Source organism: Branchiostoma belcheri, unplaced genomic scaffold (genome assembly GCF_001625305.1).
Source record: "Branchiostoma belcheri isolate BF01 breed outbred unplaced genomic scaffold, Haploidv18h27 scaffold42, whole genome shotgun sequence".
Taxonomy (NCBI): domain Eukaryota; kingdom Metazoa; phylum Chordata; class Leptocardii; order Amphioxiformes; family Branchiostomatidae; genus Branchiostoma; species Branchiostoma belcheri.
The window spans coordinates 2,113,732-2,131,831 of NW_017804043.1; the positions used below are offsets into that span (position 1 = coordinate 2,113,732).

An 18,100-nucleotide genomic window follows, 5' to 3' on the forward strand; every position below is an offset into this window, starting at 1 on the left:
AGATGGCTGACGTCTTGAAATTAGATGTTACTCAGCTAATTGACTCTCACTCACTGACTTACCCAGTATCTAACTTTATGATAATACAGTTTTTTGTTCAATAGTTTTTGCCATACATTGTACCATGTACAACTGTTGTGCAATAAAGTTCTTTATCATGATAACCATATGAACATATTTTGAAAACATACTTAGATCCCTTGCCAACAACAACACCTGCTCCAACTACAGCAAGTACTTCAACTCTCGGTGAGTACTACAGTAACTATAATTATCATCATTTTTGTACTTTTATCTTATAGTTTGTAGTGACCTTTTTCCTTTACTTAACCTTTAGCACACTCAAGTAGCCTGGTTTTAGCTCAGCCAATTCTCTATTCGTTACAGGGTTAGCTAGTTTTGTACTAAGTCTTCTATCTTATAGTTTGTAGTGACCTTTTCTTTTTCCTTTACTAAAACCTTTAGCATACTGAAGAAGCCTGGTTTTAGCTTAGCTAGTTCTCTATTGGTTACAGGGTTAGCTGCATGGAAGATTGAAAGACCACCGGTACTTACATTGTATTGTTTTCATACATTTCCAAAGATTGGTCCACGTCCACCCTGACCCTGTCCCCATCACCATCCACCACTCCCACACCACCGACACTGACACCTCTACAGACAAGCACCCACTTCTCCAGTACCACCCCTGGTACATGTACGTCAAACTGTTTCAGTTAGAACTCTACTGTTTTAGTCTAAGAGCACTTTAAAAAGACCATGAAGAATGGATGAACCAGTATGCTTGGCTTAAGTTCGTGATCCATAGCAAAGCTGTACTGCAAGCTAATATTAGCATATGTATAGCATATTTATTATAAATAGTAGATGGAGCAGTCTTTCCCAATAGTATTGCTAACTCAGTGGCGTGTGATGTTGGATTATGTAACATTTTCTTTGCTTCTGTTTAATGCTTTCAAATTGGTGGTGATCCAAAAAACAGCACAAGGGTCTACAACACGTGAGTAATGCATCAAAACAGCACAATCTAATATATAAAGCCTATTTGTAGACACACCGTGACTAACACAAATGTCAAAGTTCTTGTTGAAGAATTTTTGTCATCAGTTGCCACATAGCCAGACCTGACCACATATCTCAAATGCATTTGTTTAAATTCTCTTGTGGCACCAAACATTTTCCTGACTCTCAGACTATTTTAGTCCACCTCTTTCCTATGTCTACTCAAGAGTAAAACCTTGTCTATTTTACAGCTGGTCCTCCTTACACATGGTTGACTCGGGATGTGGCCTGGGTGGTGGACTCAGCTGGCACACCGTTGGTGTACAACGGAGTGACTTACGACGCACAGAAAGCCTTGGATGAAGACTGGACCACCTACTGGAACCCTTCCGGGGAAGGCCAGCACTACAACAACTGGTACATTGTGCTGGATCTCACACAGGTCCACACTCTGATCCGGGTCGGCCTGAACAACATGGGAGACGTCCATCACGACGTTGCAGCTTTCAAGTTGCAGGCATCACAGGTTTGTTTGTTTGTTTGTTTGTTTGTTTGTTTGTTTGTTTGGTTGTTTGTTTGTACAGATAACCAGTAAAACACCTCAATGTGAAACACACCAGTTTTGGGAAGGACTGACCTGCTTAAAGCTTGGGCACTTATATTTAACTGAGTGAGGAGAATGGAGTTACCTGCATTTGTCAAGAGCACAACATTGCGAGCTGCTATGAACTCGAACCTGTAGATCAACCCTAACCCAAAGGCCACTATGCCTTCTTTGTAGATTGCAAGTCCGTACAACTGGGTAGACGTCCTGACTGTTGATAACGTTCAGGGAGGGACAAGCGTTCGCCAGGAGTTTGGTGGTTTCCAGGGCACAGCGCAGTACTGGAAGTTCGTGGTGACTCGGACCTTCAGCGGGTTTCAGCCGTGGCTCAGGGGCCTGCACCTGGCAGAGGGTGAGACTGAGGGAGTTTCTTTCCACGTTCATCTGTTTGTTTCTATGTTATTTTGCACATACAGTACCATCTATATAGCACCCTGTATAGGTACGATTTGGGGGTATTTCTCGCGCAACGCATCACACCGCAAAAAAAAAAAATTGGGGGTCTATGATCTAATTAAGACATGAAATTATTGATAAATATTGTGCCAGGAATGCCAGCAGGACAAGTGTTAACCAACTGTTTGTACCCACAATGCTCAGAAGAAGTAAAGTAAGAAGACATAAAAAAAGGATATCATAGACAAGAACTCTATATTTTGATGCCACCTGCTATATCTACCTTTTTCACGACTTTGTTTTGAAAAATTTTGTTTTTGTAGCTGCAACAACGACCAGTGAACCATCTACAACCCCACCAACAACCCCTCCGATGACTACGGATATTTTTCACCAACTCCACCAGGACACAAAACCAGAACCAAGGAGTCCAGTAAGTGCATAATACAGCTAAAAATACAGTCTGGAAATATATCTCTAACTTGCAGAAGGTTTTGTGATCAAATGTTTTTCAAAATGCATTAGAATTTTGAATTTGTAAGTATTATATATACCATATGCTCAGTTTCCTCTTCTTCTTCTCAAAACAAAAAAAGTACCTGAACCAGATGGCTGTCACCATGGTAACTGGTGATGTAGCAGACACCATGTTGTTGTTTCTAGTTGTTGTATATTATTCATAAACCATTTTTCACTGTAATATCAAAACAGTGGTGCATCCGGGCGATTGAAGAGGTGAACAGGTTATCCACTCAACCAGGAAGTGCAGAGGATCTGATGGCGTTGGCAAACCTCACCAGACAACTGACCCAGCACTGCAAGACAACAGAACTTAATCTGGAGGTGATGTGGAAAGAAAATTAGAAAAACTTTAAGGATTTTGTATACTTAGTTGTTTATGGCATGACTTAACACTTATTTGGCTTTGTTTCATGCAGTTTGACATAGCTCATTTCCTAAATTTTGCAAAATATATGTCACGTAATACTATTAAATAGTTTTTGAAAATATAAGAAATTAAGTTTTGTCTCTTATTGCTATTTGGTTCATCATCATTTTTATGAAAGGTAGATTACATCTGATCACTCAAAGTTTAAAATCAGATTATTTGAGAGCTACAAGGAACTATAGAACAATTTGGTCTCATCTTTTCTTCAGAAACTGAGATTGGGAGACTACACGACAACCCTGTCCATGAGTGCTGTGTCGGCCATGGCTGACAGACTGCTCACCTTCAACGGAACTCTCACTTTTGATGACATTTACCAGGTGTCAGAATGTAAGTGTGAAACTTTATGTTGCAAACATACCTATAGTCCTTAGTAGCTTTTTTACGAGCTGTTGGTATCAATTGAGGTATAATACAGGGCAATAAAAACTACTTACCATTAGTAAGAGATGCCATCATTGAGCAAATCTATTATAAATGGTACTCTCATCAGAATACTGTGTATTAGTACATTATGTGGGACCCACTTTTCAGAAAATCAGTGGTCTATCATTTGTTTAATGATTGTAATTGTCACATGGTCTTCAGTCTCTTCATCACCTGTAGCCAATGAATTCTTCATCTTTTGATGCTCCGAATCAAAGATTATTGTAGTTACACCTTTGCCTAAAATACGTTAGCCTGAGCTGCAGTTGCTGACTGGATATTCTGGTAATTTTTGTTCAAAATGTTTCATGTAACCTGTCTATAAGATCTTTTTTAGTGTCCAAGCCATCATACAGTGTACCCTAATATGTTCTACATTTGTTCCTTCAGATTTGATACACAGCATCGACTCATTTTTCACCCTGAACACCTTTGATCGTGCCGACTTTGCGGTGAATGAGTCTGAAGCTGTGTATGACCAGCTGTACCTGACTCCCAGAGAGCGCTACGAGAAGGGCCAGCAGAGAGCACAGGAGCTGTCTGACTTATGGGAGAAGAAGGCGGCAGTTGTAAGACTTTTTTTGTTCTTCTTCTTCTTCTTCCTTGTTATTCCCACGTTCATCTTTTGCTGAACATTATGGCATTCCGAGGTCAGAGGTTCACCGCATACTCAGGTAACAGAAGTTCACCGCATGTGTGTTAACCATTATCCAAAATCATGTCCGTGTCCTATAAGTGCAAAGTCGTCACCGGGAGGGTCAGTCCATTGTGTGTAAGACAAACTCAAGTCGCAGCCCTCGCCACAAAGGTGTCAACTGTGGCAGCCTGGACTGCAGATTCAGGAAGATCGTTCCACTCCCTGACCGTTCAGGGCAAAAAAGCCCCTGCCCTGTACTGTGTTCTGACGTTAATGCCGCGGTATTGCTGGCTGTGAGTACGCCGCTGTCTAGGTGGAGGTGGAGTCAGCTTACTCTTAATTGTGGGACACTGAACCAACTTGAAACTTGAAACTTTTAGAACTTGAAACGTTAAATACATAATCATGTCATTTCAACCATATGCAAAATCATGTTGGAACAAAATTTTATTTGATCTTTGAAATGTTTAAGCTTTAGCTTTAGCTTTAGCTCTTCATGTTTTCTAAAATTATTCGAGAATCTATCAGTCATTTTACTTGAATACTATCACTAGTATCAGAAAATTGGAACAAATGTTTCCACATTTTATTTTGAAAATTGTACTTTATATTGCCAAGCTATTGCCTGTCCTGATCAACATTGATTTTTTTCATTGAAATGGGGCAAAAAATATTATCTATTTTTATGATAAGAATTTTACAGAAAACAGCAAGGTAATATAAGATTTCATTTTTTTGCTTTATGGTTGGATGTTAAATCTTGGTTTGCTTTCCCCCTTCCTTATTCCTCCTTCACAGAGACGAGAAGCCACCAGGAGCAGTGTTGAGGCCCTGGATAAGATAGCCTCAGCCTTACTGAGCAGAACTAACCTGAGCACAGTGGTGAGTGTCGTGTCCTACAGCATCGGTCTGCACGTAGGGAGGAGTACTCCAGCTGAGCTCGGTAACATCACACTTAACGTCACCTGGGGAAGTCTGACATTTCCACCTGGGAACAGTCTGTTTGGAAGTTTGGATCCAAATGAAGCGGTCGACTTTAAGGTACATGTTGTATCTCTGTATTTGTGTTGTGCGTCTGATATAACCACCTTTTGTACATGTAACATACCAGATTCGCAGGCACACGGTTGCATCTGCTTATATATCACATCAAATGACCTGCCATAACTAGCTTCACCCAGCACCACCCCAATCCAGACATTCTCTAAAGCTATCTACTTACTAGTAGTAAGGAGGTGAATACAGTATTTGTTACCACTCTAAGTGCATTAGTTCTCATAAAAAAAGTACACCCCAGTCCTGGTTTTATAAAGCAGATACTTGTAGTTATTAATGCAAGTATTTAGATACATAACATTATATGCCTAACTCTATAAATGTAGATCTGTGCAGTGATCAAGTAGTATTACATGAATGTAAGTACAGCTGACAAGATGCATAATCTTATTTGCCATGTAACATATTTCTGTATGATTTTGGTATTCCAACAGACAACAGAGTTCATAGAAAACCCGTTTGTATGGGATGAGACAGCAGATTCTGTGAGATCTTCTGTGTTAGATCTGGACATAAACAGTGATAACGGAACAGCCATTCGAGCAGCTGGGTTACAGGAAGACTTTGTTTTTATGCTACTCAATCCTCTGCTTGATTCTTCTACCAGGTAAGACATTTTTACAGTGTATCAAAAGAATTTGAAAATATTTTTGACCAATTTCATATCTTTCATCAAATCATTTGACGAAACAAGTACTTGCTTTCATTTAAAATGCCAAGATGTCCTTGGTACTGAATACGTCATGCATACATGAATATACCTGTCCTTGGTACTGAACATAGTTGTAAACAGATCTGTAACTGGTACTGAACACTTCACATAGTTGTACACAGATCTGTCCTTGCTACTGAACACTTCATACATGTAGGTGTAAACAGACCTTTCCTCTTTACTGAACACTTCACATAGTTGTAAACAGACCTGTCCTTGGTACTGAACACTTAATATAGATGTAAACAGACCTGTCCTTGGTACTGAACACTTAATATAGATGTAAACAGACCTGTCCTTGGTGCTGAACATAGTTGTAAACAGACCTTTCCTCAGTACTGAACACTTCACATAGTTGTAAACAGACCTGTCCTTGGTGCTGAACACTTCACATAGTTGTAAACAGACCTGTCCTTGGTACTGAACACTTCACATAGTTGTAAACAGACCTGTCCTTGGTGCTAAACACTTCACATACTGTAGTTGTAAACAGACCTGTCCTTGGTGCTAATCACTTCACATACTGTAGTTGTAAACAGACCTGTCCTTGGTGCTGAACACTTCACATAGTTGTAAACAGACCTGTCCTTGGTACTGAACACTTCACATGGTTGTAAACAGACCTGTCCTTGGTACTGAACACTTCACATAGTTGTAAACAGAGCTGTGCTCAGTACTGAAAATTTTCGATTACTGTACTATCCTGTAGTTCTGTTTTTAAAGAAATGTCAGAAAGGGCATTTTATAGAGTTGAGATGGACCACTCGTAATATTGTTTGAAATTAGGACCTTGGAACAGAATTATAACATGATGCTGTCTTTCCACAGGACAACGTTTGAATATGTCCCCATCAACAACAGAACCATAAACAACCATCCTGTAAACATCACCGATGCCAGAAGTGGTTTGTTGATCAACGTCCTCCCATCCACGCCAGGAGATGTCTACCATGTCTACATAGGACTGGACTTCAAACCCAACTCCACACACTACATAGTAAAACAGACATTCCCAGCAGTTGGTTTTCCTGAGGAGACCTACTCAATTCTGCTAGTGGACATCCCCGACACTGGGCTTTACAACATAGGTGTGGAGAGAGGTAAGAGATATAAGATTTCCATATCAATAAAAATCAAACATTTACATACAACAAGTGTATGTTAAGTGTGCCAAAAATATTTTGTGGTTCCATATGTAAGTTTACCAAGGTCACAGAATGATGTAATGTACAATCAAAGTGGAACTCACTGTCACCAAGTACAGCAGGGGCATTATCATTAGATAGGTTTAAACAATGTTTACAGTTAGATGTTCAAGGGTTAGGTGTAACAAGTCGTTCAGTGTAATGAAGCCAGCTGCCGCCGCGACGCGTGCCTGCGAAGCTGGTGTCTTACACTGAAGGCTTGTTATATTGGCTATATAGATACAGATACAGATACAGAAAGTACTGCCATGTCATGAGTTATCAGAAAGGCAGTCTAAAAGGTGTAATCTAACTTTTTCTTGTGTTTCTGTTTTCAGATGACAAAACTGGAAATGACACCTACACCTTTGGGACCACGGTGCTGGGGTGTCGCTGGTGGGACGAGGAGGTAGAGGGGTGGTCGTCAGAGGGTTGTCGGGTAGGAGTACTTCACTTTTCACATAATTATAATCATGTATCTGTTTGAACTGCTTTGCTGTATGCAAGTGTTATTTTGCAGAAATGATATTTGCTTTGTTTATCCTTTAGATTCACTTTCATTGTGCATAATTATATAAAACAAGTAATCTGCAAATAATGTCATGAGGCTGGTGAATGATTTAAGTTGACTTCCTTATTCACAACCAGTTGTTCAACAAGAGCCAACATTTTGATGATCACCTCTCATCATTGTCACTGTAATTGGCTGATGAAGATGACTGTGATTGTGAAGAAAGAAGTTTTCTATCCAAAAATTGTTCACTGGAATGCAAGGAATCAAACCCATGACTTCTCAATTGAGCAAGTCCAGCCACTTAGCTATTGACACCATCAGATTCTTCTACATTATGTACAGCAGGTAGAGATAAAACATCAACACAACCGTTGTGTTTCCAGGTTGGCCCAAACAGTAACATCAACGTGACGGAGTGCCTGTGTAACCACCTGACTGCATTCGGCGCAGACTTCATCACTCCTCCCAACTCCATCGACTTCAGCACGGTGTTCGCCAAGTTTGCAGACCTCTCCAACAATCCTGTCGTCTTCTCTACTGTCATCGTCATCGTCTGTCTGTACCTCATCGCACTGCCGTTTCTACGCAGACAGGATAAAAAGGATCTCATCAGAGTAAGAAAAAAATTATTCACTATGTCTTACTGCCCCTATGGCTTCCAGCTAGGAGAGTGAGTGAGTGAGTGTGAGTGAGTGAGTGTGAGTGAGTGAGTGAGAGTGAGTGAGTGAGTGAGAGTGAGTGAGTGAGTGAGTGAGTGTGAGTGAGTGAGTGAGTGAGTGAGTGAGTGAGGAGTGAGTGAGGTGAATGAGTGAGTGAGGTGAGTGAGTGAGTGAGGAGTGAGTGAGTGAGTGAGTGAGTGAGTGAGAGTGAAATTTTGAAGACAGACTTTTTTGGTCATTGATGGTTGGATGTATAAAGTAAGTTTGCCTTGAATTCTTGACTTAAAGACATAAAAAGTTCTCTAGCTCTTCCATCAATAAATAATAGTAGTAACACCGACAGTATTGTGTATCTGATCATCACCTGCTGTCAAAAAGACTATTAGACTTTAATCACATATCAAATACTAAAATGCAGTTTGTAGTCTGGAGACGCCTACTCTTACACAGATTTTTCTAATTTTCATCTCCAGTGGCAGATGAGGATGTTGCCAGATAACGGGGTGATAAACGACTATTTCTACCACATTGCCGTGTTTACGGGTAACCTGGGCGGGGCTGGGACCACCTCACGTGTGGCGTTTAATGTCATGGCAGAGACTGAAGACACAGGAGTCAGGATATTCGACTTCAATCGCTACAAGGTACATTATAAAATTAATACTTCATGTGCCATTTGAACACAATGTTGATATTCCCTAACCCTAACCCTAACCCTCTACTCAAAGTTGTCAATGTCACATTTTTTTAAGGATTATTTATGTCAGTTGAATCTGATACGTCATGGTATTTCCGTGATTTTCAAGCAGATATTAGGGTTGCGGTGGAAGATCGTAAATGATTTTTGACTGTCTTGATTCTCTGATAGACCCCTACCCCACCCTACGATCTTCCACCCCTACATCTACTTGGAGATATTGTACAGTACTGGTTGGAGAGGTAAAAAAAATGTGATGGAAGGACAAGCTTAAGGAAGGTCCTTGGTACTGAATACATCATGCATACATGAATAGGCCTGTCCTTGTTACTGAACATATTTGTAAACAGACCTGTAACTTGTACTAAACACTTAGCATAGTTGTACACAGATTTGTCCTTGGTGCTGAACACTTCACATAGTTGTAAACAGACCTCTCCTTGGTGCTGAACACTTCATACATGTACTGTAAACAGACCTTTCCTCTGTACTTCAAGTAACAGGGGCACATCATGCTCTGCCCTTACAGTTTCAATGGCTTAGCAGGAATATTAATATCTTTAAGCTTACAGCAATGCTTTATAAACACAGGGTAAGATCTTCCAAAGAGGCAGTGTTGACAACTTCATCATGGCGACTGAGAAGTGTCTGGGTCCGCTGCAGTTCCTCAGACTGTGGCACGACAACAGCGGGAAGGGAGACGGCAAGTCATGGTACATCGAGAAAGTCGTCATTCAAGACCTGCAGACGGACGAAAAGTAAGATTCTAACTTCTATTGAATGTAAACCTTGTAGGGTGTTTGGTACTTTGAACGACATTCTAAAGAATGAAAACAAAATTAAAATAAACATACGATACACCTGGAAGTGCTGTATTGATAACCAACTGCCCTAAATGCCTCAAAATGTCTATGGAACATAATCATTTTACAGTGTACTATTTTTGTATTGTTCACTAGTTTCTTAAGCATTCCAGTAAGACCTTGACTCCATTTAAACTGCCCCCTATGGCCTCGAAATGGCTATGGAACATAAATCTTACAGTACCACTTTCTTATTGTTTGCTAGTTTCATAAGCATTCCACTAAGACATTCCACTAAGCATTCCACTAAGACTCAGTTTCTTAAGCATTCCACTAAGATCTTATATTCCTCTTACCATGTTCCAGGTGGTTCTTCATCTTTAACAAGTGGCTGGCTGTAGAGAAGGATGATGGGTTAGTGGACCGCATCGCCCCGACGGCAGGGAAGGAGGAGCTGACCTCGTTCCTGTACCTGTTCTTCACCTCCGCCCGGCAAAACCTGTCAGACGGACATCTGTGGCTGTCTGTGTTCTCACGACCAACTCGGAGCTATTTCACCCGAGTTCAGGTCAGCTATAGTTGTGCCCCCTTCCATCCACAACTCATTTCTTCAAGGTCTTAGTAGTTCACAGTCCTCTTTGTTGTCTCTCTGCTTTTCTTAACTGCTCAGCCAATAGTTCCAGTGTTCTCACGACCCACTCTGAGCTACTTCACACGAGTTCAGGTCAGCTATGCCAAAAACAAACAGTTACTTGTGACGAGCAATTCGATATGATTTTGGAAACGGTCAGACGTTTCAGGTAGCATCCACTACCTTTTGTTAGTGACACTGACTATGTCCTGGATGTCTATTTGTGTAAAGTTTGCCATGTACTGTTAATTTTGTAATGTTTTTGTACGTTTGTAATATATGTATGTAAATATGAATGTGTAGACCACAGGAAGAATAGCCTCTTATGAGGCTAATTGTGGATCTGAATAAAACTGAAACTGAAACTACAGAACTAAGTGTGCGGGAAAGGAAGGTTTTTAGGCAAGAACTAGTTACCTGGATGTCTAACCTTCACCGACGTATCAGGTCTGAGCTATGATAAGTCATTTTGTACAATGAAATTTTAATGTAGAACTCAGCATCATTATTATGGTTTTGGCATTGCTATAATGTTGTACTGAGGTGGCCGTCATTGTGACTCCATTAACTCTTATTAGCTGCTATCACCGTGACGATAGAAGTTGTGCCCCCTTCCATCTACTACTCATCTCTTCAAGGTCTTGCTCCAATATCCTTCTCCTTGTCATCTCTCTGTTTCATCACTACTGGGTTTCACTTTGGACATGCAATTCTCTTGCCATTGCAGCCTTGCTCTTTGTATGAGTGTGGGCTAGCTCAACTGTTGCTCTAAGTGTATCTGAAGGCACGTAATATATAAAAAAAGATATGCTTGCCTAGCAATTATTTCCACTGACTCTTTCTCCTTAAGGGTTTATTCACAGTGCCTCCTTATAGCTTAAGAATGTATTTAGTTTATTAGAATCTTGTTTAAGTTAAAACTTAAGATCCAATACAATAAAGTTCTCTAACCTAGAGCTTTTGACCAGTCACTCTGGCAAGCTTCACTTACTGTAGTCTACTGAGGAAGACCAGAGCGACTGGTCAAAAGCTCTAGGTGAGAGAACTTTATTGTGTCACTTGGATCTTAAGTTTTAACTTTACATATGTTAACTACCAACACAGATGAACTTTCATGATATTATTAGAATCTTATTTCCCCCATGAAACAGCGCTGGTCCTGCTGCGTGTCCATCCTGTTCACCACCATGATCGCTAACGCCATGTGGTACCGGACAGACGACAATGTGGGCACCACCACGTCCCTGCGGCTGGGTCCGCTGGAGTTCACCCTACACCAGCTGTGGGTCAGCGTCATGAGCACACTCACTGTCATCCCTGTCAACGTCATGCTGGTGCAGATATTCAGGTGGGGAGAGATACTGAGAGTCATAATATGTCTTTCCTTTGGATGAATAGTATCATATATCACTGTTTTTATGTGCTAATCAAACTAAATGTACGATGGACTTACATGTATGATAAAATTTATTGAGCTTTTCTTATATATTCTTATCTCCATATTGATCCGGGATGACATAATGAGTTGAAATTTATGGGGTCATTTCAAAAAGGAATTCAGCATGAGTAACCCCGTGAGCACATGTAAATCTTTCAGAAGCAGAATTGCACTCGTCTGTTATACTACAGAAAGCTGATAGAGGTTACCACATTCAAACCTGTTTATTGTTTTGCTTACACCTACCAACACTCACTACCAACCATCATATGATACTATGATAAACTTTAAGATTATCTACAACAATATGTTGAGTTATACTTGTCAGTGACAACATATACGATTGGTATTATTGAAAACATAAATAATTATTAACCATCTTGGCGAGGCTGATAAAACATCTTAAGGAAGTGAGAACATTCCTGTCTCTGTACCCAGATCGACTCGTCCCAAAGACAAAGAGGAGAGAGACAAGCACCTGGAGCTGGCAGAACAACGCACACGAAAGCGCATGCTGCCCCACTGGTGTGTGTACGTGGGCTGGGTGCTGGTGTTCCTGGTGGTGTCAGCCTCAGCTTTCTTCACCATCCTGTACAGTATGGAGTGGGGTGCTGACAAGGCCAACAAGTGGTTCTCCACATTCATGCTGTCCTTCTTCCAGTCCACCTTTGTGGTGGAACCGATGAAGGTAAGAGCTTGCTCACGGAGAGATAAGAAAGAAGAAAAATTATTAGAGAAATAACTAGTAGGTTATTGAGGGGGTGCTGTCAAGGCCAACAAGACTTAATTAGTGGTTCACATTCATGCTGTCCTTCTTCCAGTCAACTTTTGTCATGGAACCGATGAAGGTAAGGGCTAGCTCACAGAGAGATAAGAAAGAAGAATTATCAGAGAAATAAGGAGGCTATCAAGGGGGGTGCTGACAAGGCCAACAAGTGGTTCTCTACCTTCATGTTGTCCTTCTTCCAGTCCACCTTTGTGGTGGAACCGATGAAGGTAAGGGCTTAAAGAAGAGATAGGAAAATAAGACGTATCACAGAACTATGGCCCAGATTTCTTTAACCCAAACTAAGATTTTAATAATTGAATTATTTTAATGTCCTTTGTTTGATGACAACATAAACATACATGTAAGCTAAGAGCTTGTGTTGTCATAATATTCTTTCTGATCAGTAAATGTTATAATGAAAATTGAATAACATGCTCACTTTCAATTGGTCTATTAATTGTGATCTGTATGTAACTCAATAAGGCAAAAGTACAATCATTGTATTCTTTACAAATGATACTTCACCCTTTTACGTACTAGCTAAACAAGCTTTACAGTCCATATGTGCTTATCGTTAAAATTAAACACATTAATCTAGATTATCATCCCATTATCATCCCCCCAGGTAATGTTGGTGGCCTTGGCAGTGTCGTCTGTGTGTAAGCGCCCCCTAGATGATAAGAGCGGTACTGAAGACGAGGGTCGAGACTGGAAAATCTCTCAGGACCAGGAGTGGCATGTGCAGACTGTGGAGGAAGTCGAAGGTCAGAAGAAATCTCCTTCTGCAATTTCTGTTACAGTAACTTTTCTTTAACTTGCTTGATGAGAAATTGTTTGGAGTAATAATAGCCTTGCAAATCTGCATTTAGAGTGAGAAGTGAACTTTGACCAAGTATGACTGTCCTGGAATATCATGATTGGAGTATCAAAACCATTTTTTTTTCACATTATGATATAACATATATCATAAGATATATACAGATAATGGCCAAATGCTCGCTGACTCTGTTACCAAATCCAAACATGATGAATTACTCATTGACAACAAGAGTCGCATTTTGTAGATATAAAATACAAAACAAAACTTTCTTTACATACAGCGATTGAGCGACTGAAGAACATGAAGCCACCCAGACCCGCTGACCTTGAGGAAGCCCGCCGGCGCAGAGAGACGCGACTGCGCATGCACAGGACTCTGAAGGAACTGGCTTTCTTCACGGTGTTCGTCACTGTGCTGCTGTTCATCACCTCTAACAACACTGACCCAGAGGGACACTTTCTACAGAAGTTCCTCAGGGAGGAGATAGTGGATTCAATGGCCAACAAGGTAAGGCAAAAGCTTTGACCATAGCTATCATGCTTCATGACTTTTTATGTTCATATCCCTTTAGTTAAACCGATTCATTATGTTGCCTGAACTCTTGGGTGAAGCAAAACATATTCAGAAATCTCTGTTTATTTGTTTATATTGGTTCAGCTGGTACAACACAGCCAGGACAGCCCAACTAGCTTGAAGCTATTATTAAGGGCTTCTCTGTTTGTCTGTCTGCCTCTGTATTTCTGTCTGTGTTTATGTGTATGTATGTATGTCTCTCTAGATATTCCTATTTCTGTAGATATTTACTGTATGTCTTCCCCTATCTCTCTCTTGACTTCTTTTGTAATTATACATATTGAATGTTTTGTTGTGTTTTATATACAGGTCAACTCTAGTGACACGTTCTGGTGGTGGCTAGAGAACACCTTTGTCCCTGCCATGTACCCCACTGCCTGGTACAACGGAGAACAGCTTTTCTGGCAGGAAACTCAGTACATGAACACCATGGAATCCTTCCGTATAGGACCGCCCCGCATTCGAGTTCTTCGCACTGGCTACGGTAGGCTTTTCTTTTGCTTAATACCATGGATTGGCTGTTAAAAACACCTTTGTAAGGTGTTGGCACACACATACAAACACAGACACACACACAAACACAGGTAAACATATCTGTCCTTGGTGCTGAATGCCATCCATGTATACACATGCACACACCTTCTCAAACACAGTAACTCAACACTGTCCTTGGTGCTGAATGCCATCCATGTATACACACGCACATAAACACACATACCAACACTCACAAGTAAATACATCTGTCCTTGGTGCTGAATGCCATCCATGCATATATGCACACACATTCACACACACACAGGCACTCAACCCTGTCCCTGGTGCTGAACACCACACACACACACACACACACACACACAAACACATCCAAAAAGGTAAGCATATCTGTCCTTGGTGCTGAATGCCATCCATGTACACACAAAATCTCCTTGGGGTGAAGTTACAATTAAAACTTCCTTACTTTCATTTCATTGATATCATAATAATTGCAGGTCCCTGCCCGACGACCCCCAGACTCCTGCCAATGTTTGCGCCATGTGTAGCGGCGTACTCCTGGAGTGGTGAGGACACGGGTGCCTACGGTCATTACTGGGCACCGCTGGAGGGGAATAAGAGCGACGAGCACTGGAGGTATCAGACCAGCAGCGAGTTGGAGGGCCTCCCTGTTACAGGGACCATGGGGACGTACAGGGGAGGGGGGTATGTAGCCACGCTGGGGACTCTGAGACAGGAGGCACTCACAACCATCAGGTCACTGAAGAACGAGGACTGGATAGACAGACATGCAAGGTTGGTATACATGTACACGTGTAAGCAAAGTTAATGATAGAATTTAGCAACTACCATTTTGGATTTAAAAAATTATGTTTCTCTTAATGGTTCTTTAGCTTCTCCTGGGAGGCTGTAGTTTTCGTAGAATTTGCAGTGATGTCATAAGTCAAGAAGCTATTGATAGATACATGTATTAGGAACTAATATTGATATGTGGGAAATTACTGACCAAACAAAGAACAAGTATTTTGCAGCTTTCTATGGTACTGGTCAGAATCAGAGAGCATTTTTCATAGAGATATTTGCCCTGGGCATTCCAACACAAAGTAAACCTTCGGAATCCTTAATGTGTGTTTTTCTTTAGGGCCGTGTTTGTTGAGTTCACAGTTTACAACGCCAACATCAACCTGTTCAGTACGGTAACATTACTTATGGAGCTCATACTGACTGGAGGAACCATCCACTCACACAGTATCAGTGTCTACAGGTATGTAATGAATTTATGTACTGTATTTGGCTGTTGGGACACCTTAGATGATGATCTGACAACCAATATTCTCCACCCTTCTTGGTTTTCTGTTCCTCTTAACATTTCACTTAGTGTCATTCTCTGATGTTATTGTTATCCTCCTATCTTTTTAAACAAAGATACATTACATATTGTCCTAACAAATCCATTAGTAGATACTATCTTAATAGTAGCATTTGCAAAGCAAATGCATTATGTTTACCTTCGCATATGCTCTGCTCTGTTAATTCTTACTCAAACACATTCATACATATGGTGACAGGAGTCTAAATCCCTCATGCTATGAAATTGAAACATGATGTAACTCATGTTGAACATGATGAACAACAGTTACCATGGTGACAGATGTCTAGTTCAGGTCATTAACCTTATTTGTTTCGAGAAGAAGAAGAGGAAACAGAGCAAAAACAATATGTTTTCCAGTAAACATAAATATGTCATAAGTCACATCATATGTACCTTTGCATCCACAGACTGTTTGACTATGTGGGAAGCAGCGGCTATATCGTTCTCGCTGCACAGATCATCTTCGTTCTGTTCCTGCTCTACTTCATCGTCCATGAGTACAAGAAAATCAAGAAGGAGAGACTGAAATACTTCAAGTCCTTCTGGAACAGCATAGAGTTTGTCAGCATCCTCCTGTCCCTGATAGCCATCGCTCTGTTTGTGGTCAAGTTTCTCATGGCTAACATGGCTATTCAAACACTGCTGGAGTCTAAAGGTAATACCAGTATATATTGTAGCTTTCAGTCATTTTTGAAAAAGAACTTAAACATTTTATATAGATGAAAAATAGATGAAAAATATCTTCAGACTTGCCTGGATAGTTGTGGGAAGCCTAGATATGAAACTCAGTCACTAAATGATTTTTTCACGAAAGTGAAAACTTTTAAGCTGTTTTGTTCTAAAATCTTTCTTACGTGAAAATGTACTCACTATAATGTTTTGAGAGTTTTTATGTTAAGACAAGCATTTCTACGGGATTCTATCATCAATTTTCACTGAGCTAGATTTCAAAATGTCAAATTCTTTTCTGTCATGCCCTAGGCCGATGGGGAATTGAAATATTTGTGAACTTCCAACGCATTGCCTTCTGGGATGCCATCTACACTCAGATATCCGCCATCTTGGTGTTCATCAATATCATGAAGTTCATGCGTATCTTGGTCTTCAGCCGTCATGTTGCAATTCTCCAGGTAATAATCAGAACCATCAGATGACAATTTAATTCTTTGTACACAACTAAAAACAATAGTGCCATCTAGCAGCCAGCTAGCAACTGCAGTTGTTAAGTATTATGGTATTGCCCTGAGGAAGGTAGCAGAAAAACTAATGAAATATTAGCTAATATTGGCGATAATTGTGATTTGATGTATAAAATGAACCTTTAAGTTGAAATCTTTTATTTTTTCAACCTCATTAAATTTTTCAGGGAGGTACATTTTTTTTATTTCCCAATTTTTGTAAACTTTCCTTGTGAGGATTAGATTTTTCTACCAGTATCAGAATATGGAATAGTTATAAATGTGGAATTTTAACTTATTTTCCATTTTGTAGGCGACCATCAACGCAATGTCCAAGGATCTCCTTTCCTTCATCGTCATGTTCATGGTGGCTTTCCTCGCCTTCTGCCAGGCTGCCTACATCCTGTTCCACGTGGAACTGAAACGTAAGGTTCCTCACCTGGCTCAAGGGTAGTGCTCTAAACTAAACATAGCTAGTTAAATCACACTCAATATCCACTCACTATCCAGGATTTGATTATACTGCTGCTGTTGTCCCTGCCCCAGGGGTTGGCAGCAGTCGGCTAGTGGTACTGGTCAACTGGTAAATCAATAGTGAAAGAAATTAATCTCAAACCAGTTTAGCTGCAATGAACTCCATGAACAGTTGAGCTAATCTCGCACTGGTGGTGATAGAAAAGATAGATGCTATACAGTATTTACAGCTTCATTGTATGGGAAAATCCCCCTAGATCTTTCTGACAAGTATAAGGAACAGTAGACTGCACTGCAACTGAAATTGTGCAAAGCCTTATAAATGTTGTTTTTACTTTCTTTGCAATCAGATTATTGCAGCTTAGACAAGACACTGCAGACAACATTTGTGATGATGCTTGGCAAGGTGGACATCCAGGAAGTGACTGATATCTTCACCATCACTGGACCAGTCTTCATGCTGTCCTTCATGTTCAGGTAGACCTCTTCTTATTTTAGTATAGCTATCATTTAATGGTGCAGTATAACCTTCTTCTTCTTCTTTCAGTTAAGGCGACCACCTTCAACATTTTTTAATATTCTGTCGCCTAAGAATATTCTTAGGCATTATTAAAACTTAGGCACTGGGGGGGAGCTGTTTAGTGGGCTGAATTGTTGTTACACCAGGGTCTTCTGAAACAAGAAAAGGGCCAACCTCCTGATGAAAGATTTTGT

The 18,100-nt window shown here is 40.5% G+C and overlaps 1 pseudogene; it reads left to right on the forward strand.

Annotated features, from left to right (window-relative positions):
• The first annotated feature begins 3,214 nt into the window (after positions 1–3,214).
• LOC109478013 lies at positions 3,215–17,867 on the forward strand (annotated as a pseudogene).
• The last annotated feature ends 233 nt before the right edge of the window (positions 17,868–18,100 follow it).